Genomic DNA, 20140 nt, shown 5'->3' on the forward strand with positions numbered 1-20140 from the left:
GGGCCAAATTGAGGTGCATATGAAGACGTATGCTTTCTTCCAATTCATTAAATCGGGCTAATATGAATCAGGTGAATTGAGTTCTGCTTTTGGAAACTGGGTTAAGAAGGGGTGCACCGGTCCTGGAGGTACTGCAATACCAGGTCAATGCGTGGAGTGGACAGAGCAAGCTCTTTTTCCATCTCCCTGTTCTAAAAATCCATTTAATATATGGTCCCCAGATAGGGGACGTATCAGATATTAAACTGATAAGAACAGATACTACACTTGATCTTAGCCAAAAGGCCGAGAAGCGATAACCAGAATTGGTTTGGGCCTCGAGTGGCACCCTGGCCTATGCCGGACACATCTTAGGGAGAGAGAGCGAGAGGGAGACAAACCCACGCCTACAGAAGACATTTTGTCACCCAAGCCAACCCTTGAAAAGGCTGCTTTGCAGAGCAAAAACAAGAAGAATGGTGCGTTTTGCAGCCGCCGCCCCCCACTGCAATGAATCTGAATAACTCCTCCTTTAGGGCGCAAGCAACTCCCCTCCCCCTTGCAGTCTTTCCAATTCACGATACAAAAAGACGGACAGGACAGGTTGCCTGACTTTCCGTCACTGCCACCCTTTGCCATCCTTACCCGTAGAAAGCCCTTTCATCATCCCCAAACCCTAATCTTTTCCCTTTCCTTCCCAGCCCCCAAACCCTGCCCTCTGTACCCTTCTCACCACCCGCATCCCTTCTCCTGTCATCCCCCTACCACCCGGGAAAAAAAGAGCTTGCCCCCTCCTTACACTAGCCCACCCTCCCACCCAAAGAACAACTTCTGCTGCGCAGCTTGTTTTCTAGGCAGCAGCGCTATTGTGATGTCAGCGGGGGCATTGTGACAAGCCGCCAGTGTTCCGTCTCTTCATGTTGTGCACAGTTCAAACGGAAAATACATCAACAGGCAGACTACAGAAAAGCTTACTATCAAAGGTTAGAGGGGGGCTTTCTCAGAGGGCTTTTTACAGTTTTTCTATTCCCAATTAGCCGTTTAAGTGTACTTATTGAAAGTAGTAATTCTTTCATAGGCCGCCCTTTCTTAGTATTTGACGTTCCTTATATTGCGGTATGAGGCTTTGCAGCAGGTTGCAAACATTCATCACCCATGACTGTCCCCAATTGAGCTCAGAAGCTCAATGTCTATCATGACCTCTCTTTTAGAATGTCCAAGAGCAAGCAAACTATTCCTCCAGGAGAGGGCGCCAACAGACTACTAAAGAGATCATCATTACTCAAAGAAAACCCCAAAAACCAATGCATGATAGGAATAAACAGGTAACTTTCTTTGGAGTGGAAGCGGAGAGATCGCACCAGATGCCAATTCTAGATCTTATCACACCTGTGGTCACTGCAGCAGCAGGTGAATCCACTTTGTCCAAAAGGGATCTATTCCATTCAATTGCAAATGATCTAGATAAGACAGAGAACTGCAGCACGGGACATAGCCGAGTTGGTCAGGTTGAGTGGTGATGAGTTTGCTATTTGGATGAATAAAGAAAGTCAAAAGTGTGAAAGATAAAAAACAAAAGGAGGAAGTGTGAAAAGTGAATGGGCCAAATTGAGGTGCATATGAAGACGTATGCTTTCTTCCAATTCATTAAATCGGGCTAATATGAATCAGGTGAATTGAGTTCTGCTTTTGGAAACTGGGTTAAGAAGGGGTGCACCGGTCCTGGAGGTACTGCAATACCAGGTCAATGCGTGGAGTGGACAGAGCAAGCTCTTTTTCCATCTCCCTGTTCTAAAAATCCATTTAATATATGGTCCCCAGATAGGGGACGTATCAGATATTAAACTGATAAGAACAGATTTTTGATTTAATGAAGCTTTCCAAAGCACCGCAAAAAATGCATGACCGAAGTCACACCAAAAACAGTGCAAAGGCTAGGATTCGTGTGGACCCCTCCGTGAGGAGAGGGTCCCCAAAAATCAACCCCGTCCCTCCGAGCCAGAAGGCCACAGCAAGGGTCAGGGATCTTCGGTGCTCCCCCAAGCCGAAGCCTGGTTGAGCCTTGTCTTTGCTCCCAGCGTCCACCCAGGCATCTTACCCAAGTGGAGTAGAGAGCTACTAGTTGTTGGTTTCGCAGCCGAAACTGCCCGGACCGTCAACCGGTGTTGGTTTCTCAGCCCAAGGCTAACCGGACCTCCAACCGGGTGTTGGTTTCTCAGCCGAAGCTGACCCGGACCTCCAACCGGGTGTTGGTTTCTCAGCCGAAGCTGACCCGGACCTCCTACCGGGTGTTGGTTTCTCAGCCGAAGCTGACCCGGACCCGGACCTCCAACCGGGTGTTGGTTTCTCAGCCAAAGCTGACCCGGACCTCCAACCGGGTGTTGGTTTCTCAGCCCAAAGCTGAACGGACCTCCGACCATGATTATAAAAATTTCCCTTCCTAGCCAGAAGGCCGGGATAGAGCAATATGCTCAGAAAGTATGAAAGGGCAAGGTACGGTGTGCTACAGAGCCCAAGGCTCGCCGGGGTCCCAAGCCAGCAAGCTCAGACTCACTCCAGGGTCGTCAATCCTGGGGCACATTGCACCATAGCCCCCACACTTACTCAGTCTAATAGCCTCGATCCTGGTAGGGCCATGGTTTCCTCTAGATGGATATACTATCCTCCCAAAGTACTAACAAGCGCAACCTTCCAGTGTGCATTGCATCATTGTACTAAGGTGGCCGGAGCCTTAAACCACCTTTTCGAACGATACTACACTTGATCTTAGCCAAAAGGCCGAGAAGCGATAACCAGAATTGGTTTGGGCCTCGAGTGGCACCCTGGCCTATGCCGGACACATCTTAGGGAGAGAGAGCGAGAGGGAGACAAACCCACGCCTACAGAAGACATTTTGTCACCCAAGCCAACCCTTGAAAAGGCTGCTTTGCAGAGCAAAAACAAGAAGAATGGTGCGTTTTGCAGCCGCCGCCCCCCACTGCAATGAATCTGAATAACTCCTCCTTTAGGGCGCAAGCAACTCCCCTCCCCCTTGCAGTCTTTCCAATTCACGATACAAAAAGACGGACAGGACAGGTTGCCTGACTTTCCGTCACTGCCACCCTTTGCCATCCTTACCCGTAGAAAGCCCTTTCATCATCCCCAAACCCTAATCTTTTCCCTTTCCTTCCCAGCCCCCAAACCCTGCCCTCTGTACCCTTCTCACCACCCGCATCCCTTCTCCTGTCATCCCCCTACCACCCGGGAAAAAAAGAGCTTGCCCCCTCCTTACACTAGCCCACCCTCCCACCCAAAGAACAACTTCTGCTGCGCAGCTTGTTTTCTAGGCAGCAGCGCTATTGTGATGTCAGCGGGGGCATTGTGACAAGCCGCCAGTGTTCCGTCTCTTCATGTTGTGCACAGTTCAAACGGAAAATACATCAACAGGCAGACTACAGAAAAGCTTACTATCAAAGGTTAGAGGGGGGCTTTCTCAGAGGGCTTTTTACAGTTTTTCTATTCCCAATTAGCCGTTTAAGTGTACTTATTGAAAGTAGTAATTCTTTCATAGGCCGCCCTTTCTTAGTATTTGACGTTCCTTATATTGCGGTATGAGGCTTTGCAGCAGGTTGCAAACATTCATCACCCATGACTGTCCCCAATTGAGCTCAGAAGCTCAATGTCTATCATGACCTCTCTTTTAGAATGTCCAAGAGCAAGCAAACTATTCCTCCAGGAGAGGGCGCCAACAGACTACTAAAGAGATCATCATTACTCAAAGAAAACCCCAAAAACCAATGCATGATAGGAATAAACAGGTAACTTTCTTTGGAGTGGAAGCGGAGAGATCGCACCAGATGCCAATTCTAGATCTTATCACACCTGTGGTCACTGCAGCAGCAGGTGAATCCACTTTGTCCAAAAGGGATCTATTCCATTCAATTGCAAATGATCTAGATAAGACAGAGAACTGCAGCACGGGACATAGCCGAGTTGGTCAGGTTGAGTGGTGATGAGTTTGCTATTTGGATGAATAAAGAAAGTCAAAAGTGTGAAAGATAAAAAACAAAAGGAGGAAGTGTGAAAAGTGAATGGGCCAAATTGAGGTGCATATGAAGACGTATGCTTTCTTCCAATTCATTAAATCGGGCTAATATGAATCAGGTGAATTGAGTTCTGCTTTTGGAAACTGGGTTAAGAAGGGGTGCACCGGTCCTGGAGGTACTGCAATACCAGGTCAATGCGTGGAGTGGACAGAGCAAGCTCTTTTTCCATCTCCCTGTTCTAAAAATCCATTTAATATATGGTCCCCAGATAGGGGACGTATCAGATATTAAACTGATAAGAACAGATTTTTGATTTAATGAAGCTTTCCAAAGCACCACAAAAAATGCATGACCGAAGTCACACCAAAAACAGTGCAAAGGCTAGGATTCGTGTGGACCCCACCGTGAAGAGAGGGTCCCCAAAAATCAACCCCGTCCCTCCGAGCCAGAAGGCCACAGCAAGGGTCAGGGATCTTCGGTGCTCCCCCAAGCCGAAGCCTGGTTGAGCCTTGTCGTTGCTCCCAGCGTCCACCCAGGGATCTTACCCAAGTGGAGTAGAGAGCTACTAGTTGTTGGTTTCGCAGCCGAAACTGCCCGGACCGTCAACCGGTGTTGGTTTCTCAGCCCAAGGCTAACCGGACCTCCAACCGGGTGTTGGTTTCTCAGCCGAAGCTGACCCAGACCTCCAACCGGGTGTTGGTTTCTCAGCCGAAGCTGACCCGGACCTCCAACCGGGTGTTAGTTTCTCAGCCCAAAGCTGACCAGACCTCCGACCGGGATTATAAAAATTTCCCTTCCTAGCCAGAAGGCCGGGATAGGGTAATATGCTCAAAAAGTATGAAAAGGCAAGGTACGGTGTGCTACAGAGCCCAAGGCTTGCCGGGGTCCCAAGCCAGCAAGCTCAGACTCACTCCAGGGTCGTCAGTCCTGGGGCACGTTGTACCATAGCCCCCCACCCTTACTCAGTCTAATAGCCTCGATCCTGGTAGGGCCATGTTTTCCTCTAGATGAATATACTATCCACCCAGAGTACTAGCAAGCGCAACCTTCCAGTGTGCATTGTATCATTGTACTAAGGTGGCCTGGAGCTTAAACCACCTCTTCGAACAACACTACACTTGATCTTAGCCAAAAGGCCGAGAAGCGATAACCAGAATTGGTTTGGGCCTCGAGTGGCACCCTGGCCTATGCCGGACACATCTTAGGGAGAGAGAGCGAGAGGGAGACAAACCCACGCCTACAGAAGACATTTTGTCACCCAAGCCAACCCTTGAAAAGGCTGCTTTGCAGAGCAAAAACAAGAAGAATGGTGCGTTTTGCAGCCGCCGCCCCCCACTGCAATGAATCTGAATAACTCCTCCTTTAGGGCGCAAGCAACTCCCCTCCCCCTTGCAGTCTTTCCAATTCACGATACAAAAAGACGGACAGGACAGGTTGCCTGACTTTCCGTCACTGCCACCCTTTGCCATCCTTACCCGTAGAAAGCCCTTTCATCATCCCCAAACCCTAATCTTTTCCCTTTCCTTCCCAGCCCCCAAACCCTGCCCTCTGTACCCTTCTCACCACCCGCATCCCTTCTCCTGTCATCCCCCTACCACCCGGGAAAAAAAGAGCTTGCCCCCTCCTTACACTAGCCCACCCTCCCACCCAAAGAACAACTTCTGCTGCGCAGCTTGTTTTCTAGGCAGCAGCGCTATTGTGATGTCAGCGGGGGCATTGTGACAAGCCGCCAGTGTTCCGTCTCTTCATGTTGTGCACAGTTCAAACGGAAAATACATCAACAGGCAGACTACAGAAAAGCTTACTATCAAAGGTTAGAGGGGGGTTTTCTCAGAGGGCTTTTTACAGTTTTTCTATTCCCAATTAGCCGTTTAAGTGTACTTATTGAAAGTAGTAATTCTTTCATAGGCCGCCCTTTCTTAGTATTTGACGTTCCTTATATTGCGGTATGAGGCTTTGCAGCAGGTTGCAAACATTCATCACCCATGACTGTCCCCAATTGAGCTCAGAAGCTCAATGTCTATCATGACCTCTCTTTTAGAATGTCCAAGAGCAAGCAAACTATTCCTCCAGGAGAGGGCGCCAACAGACTACTAAAGAGATCATCATTACTCAAAGAAAACCCCAAAAACCAATGCATGATAGGAATAAACAGGTAACTTTCTTTGGAGTGGAAGCGGAGAGATCGCACCAGATGCCAATTCTAGATCTTATCACACCTGTGGTCACTGCAGCAGCAGGTGAATCCACTTTGTCCAAAAGGGATCTATTCCATTCAATTGCAAATGATCTAGATAAGACAGAGAACTGCAGCACGGGACATAGCCGAGTTGGTCAGGTTGAGTGGTGATGAGTTTGCTATTTGGATGAATAAAGAAAGTCAAAAGTGTGAAAGATAAAAAACAAAAGGAGGAAGTGTGAAAAGTGAATGGGCCAAATTGAGGTGCATATGAAGACGTATGCTTTCTTCCAATTCATTAAATCGGGCTAATATGAATCAGGTGAATTGAGTTCTGCTTTTGGAAACTGGGTTAAGAAGGGGTGCACCGGTCCTGGAGGTACTGCAATACCAGGTCAATGCGTGGAGTGGACAGAGCAAGCTCTTTTTCCATCTCCCTGTTCTAAAAATCCATTTAATATATGGTCCCCAGATAGGGGACGTATCAGATATTAAACTGATAAGAACAGATTTTTTGATTTAACAGCATCTTTATTATCATGCACTACTCACAAAAAGGTAACAAACCGTGTACAGTGCCGCAGCCCCGTACACACAGAACTATACAATCCTTCTTACATAGCCATAGAGTACGACGCACTAAACTATACATCACACTCCTATGCTTATCCATAACACTCAAGCTGAAAGAAAAAGTTAGACAATAAATAACGACGAACCGGCGATTGGGGGATGGGGGTAGGGGAAAAGGGGGATAGGGTGGGGGAATCACAGGCCCGAAGCTTTATTGAAAGACGCACATAACGGGAAAAGGAGGGAGGGGGCATGGAAGAGGTCTAAACCTCCTCCTCGGCGCTGTCGTCCGGACTGTCCATGATGGAATAGTCTCTGAGCAGGCTGTGGATCAGCCTGCGGCAATCCTGGATAGACATCCTCTCCCTCTTCAAGATGAGCCGGTTCCTGGCGACCCAAATAGCGTCCTTAAAGCAGTTCATAAGGCGCCAAGCCTCCTGGATGGCTCCAACGGTGTGAGTCCCAGGGAAGAGTCCATAAAGTACGGAATGGTACGATAGGCTCCCTCTGGGGACGGAGTTCCTCAGGTCATCCTCCAGGGCAACCAACAGGCGCTGTGCGAAACGGCAGTCCCAAAAGGCGTGCAGCGATGTTTCCTCCACGAAGGGGCACCTTGGGCAGTACCGGGTTTTGCACAGGTTCCGGGCGTGCATGAATGACCGGACGGGCAGTCCGCCCTGTATCGCCATCCATGACAAGTCCTTGTGCCCGTTGGTCAATCCAGCCGATGACACGTTTGTCCAAACAGTCTCCAGTGTGTCGTGATGAAGTCCTGGAATGTTCTCCATTTCGTCCTTGGCTCTGATGAGTTTGTGGATAGTCTTTGGCTTCCACAAATCAGGCTTGAGTCCCTCCAGTTGGTGTTCCCTCACAAACCGAACCACGTCTCCGTAGAACCATGGCGCCGTCCAGTTGTAGGGGAAGGAGCTGTCCCACTTGTCCCAGCCTAACCGTCTCCAAAGGGGGAGCAGGAAGAAGCGAGACATGGACCCACCCGCGGAACCTCTCTTGACTCGCAGAGTTCGGCGAACGCAGTCACATACGAAGGAGGATCGCAGGAGGGTGGGGATATCGGGTACGCCCTTCCCACCCTTGCGAGGATCCTTGTACATGATGCTCCGCTTTACTCTGTCCATCTTGGATCCCCAGACAAAACGAAACACCGTCCTGGTAATGGCCCTGCACACGGTGGCAAGGGGGGGCCAGGCCTGGGCCGTGTACTGCAGCACGGGCAGTACCTCGTTACGCAGGACCAGTGCTTTGCCCTCACAGGTGAGGCGTCTGAGGCTCCACAGACCGATCCGTTGGGTGATCTTGGTCAAGCGTTCCTCCCAGGACTTGAGGGCTGCTCCTTCCTTCCCGAACCAGACTCCAAGAACCTTGATGAACTCCGGCTGGATGCTGAAAGGGAAGGGGGCGGAAGAGGCCGGCTGCCAGTCCCCGAAGAGCATGGCTTCCGACTTCCCGCAGTTGACTTTGGCTCCCGAAGCCCGTCCGAAGGTCTCACAGGTCTGGACGAGGGTGTCGACTGAGCGCCGGTCCGCGCAGAAGACGGTCACGTCGTCCATGTAGAGCGAGCACTTGACCTCGAAGCGTTCTGGTCCTGGTGCGGTGATCCCTCTGATCTCTCCATTCCGCCGGATAGCCTCTGCAAAGAGTTCTATAACACAAACAAAAAGAAGAGGTGACAGAGGACAGCCTTGTCTGACCCCTGAGAGGACCGGGAAGGGGTCAGTCTTCCAGCCGTTCACCAACACCGAGCTGTGAATATCAAAATACATTAGTTGGACATACAAGCAAAACATGTTACCCAAACCTAACCTGTGCAGAGCTTTGCCCAGGAACTCATGGGAAACACGGTCGAAGGCCTTTTCCTGATCCAACGAGATCAGGGCTGCGTGCACCCGGCGGGCTTTGATGTACTCGACCGTGTCCCGCATGAGAGCCAGGCTGTCTGCGATGCGACGTCCGGGGATGCCGCAGGTCTGATCCGGGTGGATGATCCGTCCGATAACAGTCTTCAATCTCGTTGCCATCGTCTTGGCCAGGATCTTGTAGTCGACGTTCAGAAGGGTGATGGGACGCCAATTCTTCAGGTCGCACCTCTCTCCTTTACGCTTGTACAGGATCGTGACCATTCCTTCCCTCAGAGATGGAGGCATTCTGCCCTCCACCACCATCTCCTCATACAGCCCTAACAGGTCCGGACAGATTAGGTCTCCCAGCGCTACATAGAGCTCTGCTGGGAGGCCGTCACTGCCCGGTGTCCTGCCAGAACTAAAGGATTTGGCGGCCGAGAGCAGCTCGTCCACCGTCAGAGGAACATCCATGGCCGCCGCGTCTGCAGGGTCAAGATGGTTAGTGATACCTGACAGGAACTTATCGGCGGCCTCGGGGTCAGTAGTCTTGCGGGCGTAGAGTTCGCTGTAGAAGTCGCTGACGACCTTCATCACGTTCTCTTTCCCGCGTCGCATGTTTCCACTCTCGTCTCGTAGTTCATTCATGGGCGTGTGACCGGCGTGGAGTTTCCTGAAAAAGAACGAGTTACATTTCTCACCCTTCTCCAGGTTCTCCACTTTGGAACGGAAGACAATTCGCTCGGACTCCTCCTCGAAGTGCCTTTTCAGGCTCCTCTTAGTCTCCTCCAGCTCCTCTCTCACGTCCCAGCCGCATCGAAGAAGGTCCTGCAGGGAACGCAGCTCACGCTGGAGTCTCCTGAAGTCCCTCCTCTTCAGACACGCCTGTTGTTGACTCTTTGCCTGAAAGAAGAAACGGAACTCGAGTTTAACGTATTCCCACCAGTCAGAAACAGACTGGAAGCCCGCCTTGTAGGCCCGCCACGTGGAGTAGGCAGCTCTAAGCTCCTCCAGAATCTCACCCTTTTCCAGCAGAGAGCAGTTCAGCTTCCAGGAGCCCGGGCCAATGGGGAAGCCATGGCCCAGCACACCTTGAAAGTGAATGGCTCTGTGGTCAGAGAAGAAGCAGGGGACCATCGAGTGCCCACTCCGCCCAACCGCCCGAGAGGTAAACACAAAGTCAATCCTGGAACGCAGCGAGCCATCGGATCGGCACCATGAATAGTTCACGGATCCGTGTCCGATGGAGCCAACAACGTCCACAAGAGAGGCTTCGGTCACCATCTCAATGAGCAGTTTGGATGTGACGTCCAACTTGGCAGCCGTTCCAGAACTGCGTCCATCCTCCTCAATCGGGCAGTTGAAATCCCCGGCCATCACTACCGTCCTGGCGGTAGCGAGCTGAGGGCGCAGGGCTTGGAGGAGCTCCAGTCGATCGCTCTTCACAGGAGAAGCATACACATTGATGAACCTGACAGGTTCTCCCGCCCAGGTGCCATCCACGAGCAGTAACCTGCCGCAGACGATTTCCTGAACAGAGTCCAATGTGAAGGCGCTTCCCCTGATCAGCACGGCGACCCCCGCGGACCTACAGTCGCCCCCGCCAGACCAGTAGGATGGGCCATGGGTCCACTCCCTGGCCAGATGGTTGAAGGACCTAGAGGAGGGAAGGGAGCATTCCTGCAGGAAAAATACATCACTAGACTGAGTGTTAAGGAACGCAGAAATTGTCTGACGTCGGAACTTGTCTCTGATGCTCCTAACATTAATGGAAAAGATGTTAATGTTAGCAGTCATTGGAGGAAAGAGAAAGTTAGAGCAGGCGGTGTGCCTTAGTTACCACTCCGGTCGGGCGGTTCTTCCTCTTTGGCACCTGCTGGTAAGGGTATCTCCAGCAGACCCTCTTCTGCTAGCTGATCAAGCAGGGATGGTGCCTCAGTGGCTTCCGACTCCTCCATTTCTTCTTCGGCCACAAGGGACTCCACCATCTGCTCCAACACGTCCGGTTCTGGGAGGAGGCCATCCTCCTCTTCCTGGGGTGGGTTAAGGTCCACAATGAACAGCTTGGAAGGTTCTGCGACAGGACTATCTTCCACCTTCCTTTTCCTTTGGCCTGTACCTGAGGAGACAAGAGCTGGAAAATCCTCCTCGGTGAAAAGTGCAAGAGTGCTGAGGCCCTCTGCTCTCATGGTCTGGGGAGGGAGAGTGGGCTTTGGGGGGGGGGTGAGGAGACCAGCTGAGGAGTAGGGAAATGAGGTGGAGGTAGTGGAATCCTCAGTAGGGTTGGCCGGGGGGGGAGGGGTTTGGACAGGGGTGACAGGGGGGGGGACCAGGGAGGGGGCAGCAGTTTTCTTACCCTTCTTTTCCCTGGACTCCGTGGCTGCTGGGGCATCGGCTGGAGCCACGGTCGCCGGGTTCTTGGCCGCCTTGTCCTTGGCCTCTGTGGCCTTGGTCGTAGCTGCCTTGGTCGACGAAGCTGTGACTACCCGATACTGGGTCGCCGCGGCAACCCTTGCCCAGGATTTCTCCCGCTGTGGGCAGTCCTTGTAAAGGTGGTCCGCCTGTCCACATAGGTTGCAAGTCTTCTTCTTTGGGCAGTCCTTGGAGCTGTGTCCTGTCACCCGGCAAACCCTGCAGGCGTCCTCCTTGCAGGTCTTCATCGAATGCCCTTTCCCGCCACATTTCCTGCAGTTGTGTGGCATGTCCGGGTAGTAGATGAGACCAAAGGAGTTTCCCAGAGAGAATGTCGGGGGCAGGTGCTGGAGACCATCCTCGGATGCTGGTTCCCTGTAGAGTCGAACGGTTACTGACCACTTACCCGTCCAGAATCCGTTGCCGTTAAGGATGTGGGATGGCTCCCTCACCACTGTGCAGAGACGTCCCAGGAACGTGGAGATGTCTCTTCCTGGGGTGTGCGGGTTCCGCATGGAGACCGTGATCCTCTTCTCATCCCTCTGTATAGGACAGGATCCTAAAAAAGAATGAAAAGGGGAGTCCGGCATCGCTGCGTTCATCGCCTCCCAGTATCTCCTGCAGGCATTCACCGTGGCAAAGGTTACCAGAAAAATGCCAGTCATGAAGGTCTGGACACTCAGGGTTTCCGCCCTGGAGAAGCCCTGATCCAGAATCATCTTCTTGCAGAACACGTCGCTGGACATGTCCGGCAACCTACCATCCACCGCCTTTAGCTTCAGGGCGACCGTCTGCCGCATCCAAGGCTCCAGGGTTGGAGCCTTTTCAGGCGGCGTCCGGGCTCCCTCCGGCTGGCTGGCGTCGGAGGTAGGGGCCTCTTGGGCCGAAGAAGCCTCTGGATGAGCCTTCCTGGAGGTCCCTGGGTCCTGAGCCTTCCTGGCTGCCTTCTCTGGCTTGCTTGCCATGGCTGGTTCCTGCTTGAGTTCCCGGAGCTGGATCTTGGATTCTTCTCCGGGTGTCTTCTCCCGCTGTGTTCCTCCTCGAAGTTCCTCTGGTCTCCCCAAGTCTTCTCCGAGCCGTCGTCTTCTTGCTTCTTTCTGCCAAGCTCTTCTTCCGTCCGATCTCCCTCTTTCGGTCTCGGCTGGGCTTCGGAGCTTGTCTCCCTGATCGTATCTCGTCAAGTGTAGCTAGCTCAGTTTGTTCTGATAAGAACAGATTTTTGATTTAATGAAGCTTTCCAAAGCACCACAAAAAATGCATGACCGAAGTCACACCAAAAACAGTGCAAAGGCTAGGATTCGTGTGGACCCCACCGTGAGGAGAGGGTCCCCAAAAATCAACCCCGTCCCTCCGAGCCAGAAGGCCACAGCAAGGGTCAGGGATCTTCGGTGCTCCCCCAAGCCGAAGCCTGGTTGAGCCTTGTCGTTGCTCCCAGCGTCCACCCAGGCATCTTACCCAAGTGGAGTAGAGAGCTACTAGTTGTTGGTTTCGCAGCCAAAACTGCCCGGACCGTCAACCGGTGTTGGTTTCTCAGCCCAAGGCTAACCGGACCTCCAACCGGGTGTTGGTTTCTCAGCCGAAGCTGACCCAGACCTCCAACCGGGTGTTGGTTTCTCAGCCGAAGCTGACCCAGACCTCCAACCGGGTGTTAGTTTCTCAGCCCAAAGCTGACCAGACCTCCAACCGGGATTATAAAAATTTCCCTTCCTAGCCAGAAGGCCGGGATAGGATAACCAGAATTGGTTTGGGCCTCGAGTGGCACCCTGGCCTATGCCGGACACATCTTAGGGAGAGAGAGCGAGAGGGAGACAAACCCACGCCTACAGAAGACATTTTGTCACCCAAGCCAACCCTTGAAAAGGCTGCTTTGCAGAGCAAAAACAAGAAGAATGGTGCGTTTTGCAGCCGCCGCCCCCCACTGCAATGAATCTGAATAACTCCTCCTTTAGGGCGCAAGCAACTCCCCTCCCCCTTGCAGTCTTTCCAATTCACGATACAAAAAGACGGACAGGACAGGTTGCCTGACTTTCCGTCACTGCCACCCTTTGCCATCCTTACCCGTAGAAAGCCCTTTCATCATCCCCAAACCCTAATCTTTTCCCTTTCCTTCCCAGCCCCCAAACCCTGCCCTCTGTACCCTTCTCACCACCCGCATCCCTTCTCCTGTCATCCCCCTACCACCCGGGAAAAAAAGAGCTTGCCCCCTCCTTACACTAGCCCACCCTCCCACCCAAAGAACAACTTCTGCTGCGCAGCTTGTTTTCTAGGCAGCAGCGCTATTGTGATGTCAGCGGGGGCATTGTGACAAGCCGCCAGTGTTCCGTCTCTTCATGTTGTGCACAGTTCAAACGGAAAATACATCAACAGGCAGACTACAGAAAAGCTTACTATCAAAGGTTAGAGGGGGGCTTTCTCAGAGGGCTTTTTACAGTTTTTCTATTCCCAATTAGCCGTTTAAGTGTACTTATTGAAAGTAGTAATTCTTTCATAGGCCGCCCTTTCTTAGTATTTGACGTTCCTTATATTGCGGTATGAGGCTTTGCAGCAGGTTGCAAACATTCATCACCCATGACTGTCCCCAATTGAGCTCAGAAGCTCAATGTCTATCATGACCTCTCTTTTAGAATGTCCAAGAGCAAGCAAACTATTCCTCCAGGAGAGGGCGCCAACAGACTACTAAAGAGATCATCATTACTCAAAGAAAACCCCAAAAACCAATGCATGATAGGAATAAACAGGTAACTTTCTTTGGAGTGGAAGCGGAGAGATCGCACCAGATGCCAATTCTAGATCTTATCACACCTGTGGTCACTGCAGCAGCAGGTGAATCCACTTTGTCCAAAAGGGATCTATTCCATTCAATTGCAAATGATCTAGATAAGACAGAGAACTGCAGCACGGGACATAGCCGAGTTGGTCAGGTTGAGTGGTGATGAGTTTGCTATTTGGATGAATAAAGAAAGTCAAAAGTGTGAAAGATAAAAAACAAAAGGAGGAAGTGTGAAAAGTGAATGGGCCAAATTGAGGTGCATATGAAGACGTATGCTTTCTTCCAATTCATTAAATCGGGCTAATATGAATCAGGTGAATTGAGTTCTGCTTTTGGAAACTGGGTTAAGAAGGGGTGCACCGGTCCTGGAGGTACTGCAATACCAGGTCAATGCGTGGAGTGGACAGAGCAAGCTCTTTTTCCATCTCCCTGTTCTAAAAATCCATTTAATATATGGTCCCCAGATAGGGGACGTATCAGATATTAAACTGATAAGAACAGATTTTTGATTTAATGAAGCTTTCCAAAGCACCGCAAAAATGCATGACCGAAGTCACACCAAAAACAGTGCAAAGGCTAGGATTCGTGTGGACCCCTCCGTGAGAAGAGGATCCCCAAAAATCAACCCCGTCCCTCCGAGCCAGAAGGCCACAGCGAGGGTCAGGGATCTTCGGTGCTCCCCCAAGCCGAAGCCTGGTTGAGCCTTGTTGTTGCTCCCAGCGTCCACCGAGGCATCTTACCCAAGTGGAGTAGGGAGCTACTAGTCGTTGGTTTCGCAGCCGAGACTGCCCGGACCGTCAACCGGTGTTGGTTTCTCAGCCCAAGGCTGACCGGACCTCCAACCGGGTGTTGGTTTCTCAGCCCAAGGCTGACCGGACCTCCAACCGGGTGTTGGTTTCTCAGCCCAAGGCTAACCGGACCTCCAACCGGGTGTTGGTTTCTCAGCCAAAGCTGACCCGGACCTCCAACCGGGTGTTGGTTTCTCAGCCCAAAGCTGACCGGACTTCCGACCGGGATTATAAAAATTTCCCTTCTTAGCCAGAAGGCCAGGATAGGGCAATATGCTTGGAAAGTATGAATAGGCAAGGCGCGGCGTGCGACAGAGTCTGAGGCTTACCAGGGTCCCAACCTAGCAAGTTCAGACTCCCTCCAGGGTGTCCATTCCTGGGGCACATTGCACCATAACCCCCACACTTACTCAGTCTAATAGCCTCAATCCTGGTAGGGCCATGGTTTCCTCTAGATGGATATACTATCCTCCCAAAGTACTAACAAGTGCAACCTTCCAGTGTGCATTGCATCATTGTACTAAGGTGGCCGGAGCCTTAAACCACCTTTTCGAACAATACTACACTTGATCTTAGCCAAAAGGCCGAGAAGCGATAACCAGAATTGGTTTGGGCCTCGAGTGGCACCCTGGCCTATGCCGGACACATCTTAGGGAGAGAGAGCGAGAGGGAGACAAACCCACGCCTACAGAAGACATTTTGTCACCCAAGCCAACCCTTGAAAAGGCTGCTTTGCAGAGCAAAAACAAGAAGAATGGTGCGTTTTGCAGCCGCCGCCCCCCACTGCAATGAATCTGAATAACTCCTCCTTTAGGGCGCAAGCAACTCCCCTCCCCCTTGCAGTCTTTCCAATTCACGATACAAAAAGACGGACAGGACAGGTTGCCTGACTTTCCGTCACTGCCACCCTTTGCCATCCTTACCCGTAGAAAGCCCTTTCATCATCCCCAAACCCTAATCTTTTCCCTTTCCTTCCCAGCCCCCAAACCCTGCCCTCTGTACCCTTCTCACCACCCGCATCCCTTCTCCTGTCATCCCCCTACCACCCGGGAAAAAAAGAGCTTGCCCCCTCCTTACACTAGCCCACCCTCCCACCCAAAGAACAACTTCTGCTGCGCAGCTTGTTTTCTAGGCAGCAGCGCTATTGTGATGTCAGCGGGGGCATTGTGACAAGCCGCCAGTGTTCCGTCTCTTCATGTTGTGCACAGTTCAAACGGAAAATACATCAACAGGCAGACTACAGAAAAGCTTACTATCAAAGGTTAGAGGGGGGCTTTCTCAGAGGGCTTTTTACAGTTTTTCTATTCCCAATTAGCCGTTTAAGTGTACTTATTGAAAGTAGTAATTCTTTCATAGGCCGCCCTTTCTTAGTATTTGACGTTCCTTATATTGCGGTATGAGGCTTTGCAGCAGGTTGCAAACATTCATCACCCATGACTGTCCCCAATTGAGCTCAGAAGCTCAATGTCTATCATGACCTCTCTTTTAGAATGTCCAAGAGCAAGCAAACTATTCCTCCAGGAGAGGGCGCCAACAGACTACTAAAGAGATCATCATTACTCAAAGAAAACCCCAAAAACCAATGCATGATAGGAATAAACAGGTAACTTTCTTTGGAGTGGAAGCGGAGAGATCGCACCAGATGCCAATTCTAGATCTTATCACACCTGTGGTCACTGCAGCAGCAGGTGAATCCACTTTGTCCAAAAGGGATCTATTCCATTCAATTGCAAATGATCTAGATAAGACAGAGAACTGCAGCACGGGACATAGCCGAGTTGGTCAGGTTGAGTGGTGATGAGTTTGCTATTTGGATGAATAAAGAAAGTCAAAAGTGTGAAAGATAAAAAACAAAAGGAGGAAGTGTGAAAAGTGAATGGGCCAAATTGAGGTGCATATGAAGACGTATGCTTTCTTCCAATTCATTAAATCGGGCTAATATGAATCAGGTGAATTGAGTTCTGCTTTTGGAAACTGGGTTAAGAAGGGGTGCACCGGTCCTGGAGGTACTGCAATACCAGGTCAATGCGTGGAGTGGACAGAGCAAGCTCTTTTTCCATCTCCCTGTTCTAAAAATCCATTTAATATATGGTCCCCAGATAGGGGACGTATCAGATATTAAACTGATAAGAACAGATGAGATTTCATCCGCAAATTTCAGAAACGGTCATCGGCCACCACACAAAAGCGCAGTGCCGCAGGTGATCGCCTCCCGAGCCCAGGAACCACCAGCCAAAAGGGGACGTAAGCACCAAAAGGCGCAACAATCCCCAAGGCCGGCGGTTGTGCAAGCCCGGGCCCCTCCCAGCCAAGACCAAGGCAAACCCAATGAAGGGACTACACTTGATCTTAGCCAAAAGGCCGAGAAGCGATAACCAGAATTGGTTTGGGCCTCGAGTGGCACCCTGGCCTATGCCGGACACATCTTAGGGAGAGAGAGCGAGAGGGAGACAAACCCACGCCTACAGAAGACATTTTGTCACCCAAGCCAACCCTTGAAAAGGCTGCTTTGCAGAGCAAAAACAAGAAGAATGGTGCGTTTTGCAGCCGCCGCCCCCCACTGCAATGAATCTGAATAACTCCTCCTTTAGGGCGCAAGCAACTCCCCTCCCCCTTGCAGTCTTTCCAATTCACGATACAAAAAGACGGACAGGACAGGTTGCCTGACTTTCCGTCACTGCCACCCTTTGCCATCCTTACCCGTAGAAAGCCCTTTCATCATCCCCAAACCCTAATCTTTTCCCTTTCCTTCCCAGCCCCCAAACCCTGCCCTCTGTACCCTTCTCACCACCCGCATCCCTTCTCCTGTCATCCCCCTACCACCCGGGAAAAAAAGAGCTTGCCCCCTCCTTACACTAGCCCACCCTCCCACCCAAAGAACAACTTCTGCTGCGCAGCTTGTTTTCTAGGCAGCAGCGCTATTGTGATGTCAGCGGGGGCATTGTGACAAGCCGCCAGTGTTCCGTCTCTTCATGTTGTGCACAGTTCAAACGGAAAATACATCAACAGGCAGACTACAGAAAAGCTTACTATCAAAGGTTAGAGGGGGGCTTTCTCAGAGGGCTTTTTACAGTTTTTCTATTCCCAATTAGCCGTTTAAGTGTACTTATTGAAAGTAGTAATTCTTTCATAGGCCGCCCTTTCTTAGTATTTGACGTTCCTTATATTGCGGTATGAGGCTTTGCAGCAGGTTGCAAACATTCATCACCCATGACTGTCCCCAATTGAGCTCAGAAGCTCAATGTCTATCATGACCTCTCTTTTAGAATGTCCAAGAGCAAGCAAACTATTCCTCCAGGAGAGGGCGCCAACAGACTACTAAAGAGATCATCATTACTCAAAGAAAACCCCAAAAACCAATGCATGATAGGAATAAACAGGTAACTTTCTTTGGAGTGGAAGCGGAGAGATCGCACCAGATGCCAATTCTAGATCTTATCACACCTGTGGTCACTGCAGCAGCAGGTGAATCCACTTTGTCCAAAAGGGATCTATTCCATTCAATTGCAAATGATCTAGATAAGACAGAGAACTGCAGCACGGGACATAGCCGAGTTGGTCAGGTTGAGTGGTGATGAGTTTGCTATTTGGATGAATAAAGAAAGTCAAAAGTGTGAAAGATAAAAAACAAAAGGAGGAAGTGTGAAAAGTGAATGGGCCAAATTGAGGTGCATATGAAGACGTATGCTTTCTTCCAATTCATTAAATCGGGCTAATATGAATCAGGTGAATTGAGTTCTGCTTTTGGAAACTGGGTTAAGAAGGGGTGCACCGGTCCTGGAGGTACTGCAATACCAGGTCAATGCGTGGAGTGGACAGAGCAAGCTCTTTTTCCATCTCCCTGTTCTAAAAATCCATTTAATATATGGTCCCCAGATAGGGGACGTATCAGATATTAAACTGATAAGAACAGATTTTTGATTTAATGAAGCTTTCCAAAGCACCGCAAAAAATGCATGACCGAAGTCACACCAAAAACAGTGCAAAGGCTAGGATTCGTGTGGACCCCTCCGTGAGGAGAGGGTCCCCAAAAATCAACCCCGTCCCTCCGAGCCAGAAGGCCACAGCAAGGGTCAGGGATCTTCGGTGCTCCCCCAAGCCGAAGCCTGGTTGAGCCTTGTCGTTGCTCCCAGCGTCCACCCAGGCATCTTACCCAAGTGGAGTAGAGAGCTACTAGTTGTTGGTTTCGCAGCCGAAACTGCCCGGACCGTCAACCGGTGTTGGTTTCTCAGCCCAAGGCTAACCGGACCTCCAACCGGGTGTTGGTTTCTCAGCCGAAGCTGACCCGGACCTCCAACCGGGTGTTGGTTTCTCAGCCGAAGCTGACCCAGACCTCCAACCGGGTGTTGGTTTCTCAGCCGAAGCTGACCCGGACCTCCAACTGGGTGTTGGTTTCTCAGCCCAAAGCTGAACGGACCTCCGACCATGATTATAAAAATTTTCCTTCCTAGCCAGAAGGCCGGGATAGAGCAATATGCTCAGAAAGTATGAAAGGGCAAGGTACGGTGTGCTACAGAGCCCAAGGCTCGCCGGGGTCCCAAGCCAGCAAGCTCAGACTCACTCCAGGGTCGTCAGTCCTGGGGCACATTGCACCATAGCCCCCACACTTACTCAGTCTAATAGCCTCGATCCTGGTAGGGCCATGTTTTCCTCTAGATGAATATACTATACATTAAGAGTACTAGCAAGCGCAACCTTCCAGTGTGCATTGCATCTGCCGAGCCTCACAGATACTACACTTGATCTTAGCCAAAAGGCCGAGAAGCGATAACCAGAATTGGTTTGGGCCTCGAGTGGCACCCTGGCCTATGCCGGACACATCTTAGGGAGAGAGAGCGAGAGGGAGACAAACCCACGCCTACAGAAGACATTTTGTCACCCAAGCCAACCCTTGAAAAGGCTGCTTTGCAGAGCAAAAACAAGAAGAATGGTGCGTTTTGCAGCCGCCGCCCCCCACTGCAATGAATCTGAATAACTCCTCCTTTAGGGCGCAAGCAACTCCCCTCCCCCTTGCAGTCTTTCCAATTCACGATACAAAAAGACGGACAGGACAGGTTGCCTGACTTTCCGTCACTGCCACCCTTTGCCATCCTTACCCGTAGAAAGCCCTTTCATCATCCCCAAACCCTAATCTTTTCCCTTTCCTTCCCAGCCCCCAAACCCTGCCCTCTGTACCCTTCTCACCACCCGCATCCCTTCTCCTGTCATCCCCCTACCACCCGGGAAAAAAAGAGCTTGCCCCCTCCTTACACTAGCCCACCCTCCCACCCAAAGAACAACTTCTGCTGCGCAGCTTGTTTTCTAGGCAGCAGCGCTATTGTGATGTCAGCGGGGGCATTGTGACAAGCCGCCAGTGTTCCGTCTCTTCATGTTGTGCACAGTTCAAACGGAAAATACATCAACAGGCAGACTACAGAAAAGCTTACTATCAAAGGTTAGAGGGGGGCTTTCTCAGAGGGCTTTTTACAGTTTTTCTATTCCCAATTAGCCGTTTAAGTGTACTTATTGAAAGTAGTAATTCTTTCATAGGCCGCCCTTTCTTAGTATTTGACGTTCCT

At 51.0% G+C, this 20140-nt stretch overlaps 6 non-coding genes and 4 pseudogenes across 6 annotated transcripts; all 10 read right to left on the reverse strand.

Moving 5' to 3' along the window:
- Positions 1-106: 106 nt before the first annotated feature.
- Positions 107-297, reverse strand: LOC142259560 (U2 spliceosomal RNA). Its single transcript, XR_012728025.1, has one exon. It is a non-coding gene; the product is annotated as a U2 spliceosomal RNA (small nuclear RNA).
- A 1388-nt stretch (positions 298-1685) lies between these two features.
- On the reverse strand, positions 1686-1878 carry LOC142259570 (U2 spliceosomal RNA). The gene has a single exon (XR_012728033.1). It is a non-coding gene; the product is annotated as a U2 spliceosomal RNA (small nuclear RNA).
- Positions 1879-2627: 749 nt separating this feature from the next.
- On the reverse strand, positions 2628-2769 carry LOC142259715 (U2 spliceosomal RNA; annotated as a pseudogene).
- A 1388-nt stretch (positions 2770-4157) lies between these two features.
- LOC142259546 (U2 spliceosomal RNA) lies at positions 4158-4350 on the reverse strand. Its single transcript, XR_012728018.1, has one exon. It is a non-coding gene; the product is annotated as a U2 spliceosomal RNA (small nuclear RNA).
- A 2190-nt stretch (positions 4351-6540) lies between these two features.
- On the reverse strand, positions 6541-6745 carry LOC142259534 (U2 spliceosomal RNA; annotated as a pseudogene).
- Positions 6746-14143: 7398 nt separating this feature from the next.
- On the reverse strand, positions 14144-14339 carry LOC142259611 (U2 spliceosomal RNA). Its single transcript, XR_012728068.1, has one exon. It is a non-coding gene; the product is annotated as a U2 spliceosomal RNA (small nuclear RNA).
- A 697-nt stretch (positions 14340-15036) lies between these two features.
- Positions 15037-15178, reverse strand: LOC142259707 (U2 spliceosomal RNA; annotated as a pseudogene).
- A 1388-nt stretch (positions 15179-16566) lies between these two features.
- Positions 16567-16750, reverse strand: LOC142259638 (U2 spliceosomal RNA). The gene has a single exon (XR_012728091.1). It is a non-coding gene; the product is annotated as a U2 spliceosomal RNA (small nuclear RNA).
- Positions 16751-18343: 1593 nt separating this feature from the next.
- Positions 18344-18536, reverse strand: LOC142259571 (U2 spliceosomal RNA). Its single transcript, XR_012728034.1, has one exon. It is a non-coding gene; the product is annotated as a U2 spliceosomal RNA (small nuclear RNA).
- Positions 18537-19224: 688 nt separating this feature from the next.
- LOC142259698 (U2 spliceosomal RNA) lies at positions 19225-19351 on the reverse strand (annotated as a pseudogene).
- Between the last annotated feature and the right edge of the window lie 789 nt (positions 19352-20140).

Source organism: Anomaloglossus baeobatrachus, assembly GCF_048569485.1.
Source record: "Anomaloglossus baeobatrachus isolate aAnoBae1 chromosome 9 unlocalized genomic scaffold, aAnoBae1.hap1 SUPER_9_unloc_2, whole genome shotgun sequence".
NCBI classification, from domain to species: Eukaryota; Metazoa; Chordata; class Amphibia; order Anura; family Aromobatidae; genus Anomaloglossus; species Anomaloglossus baeobatrachus.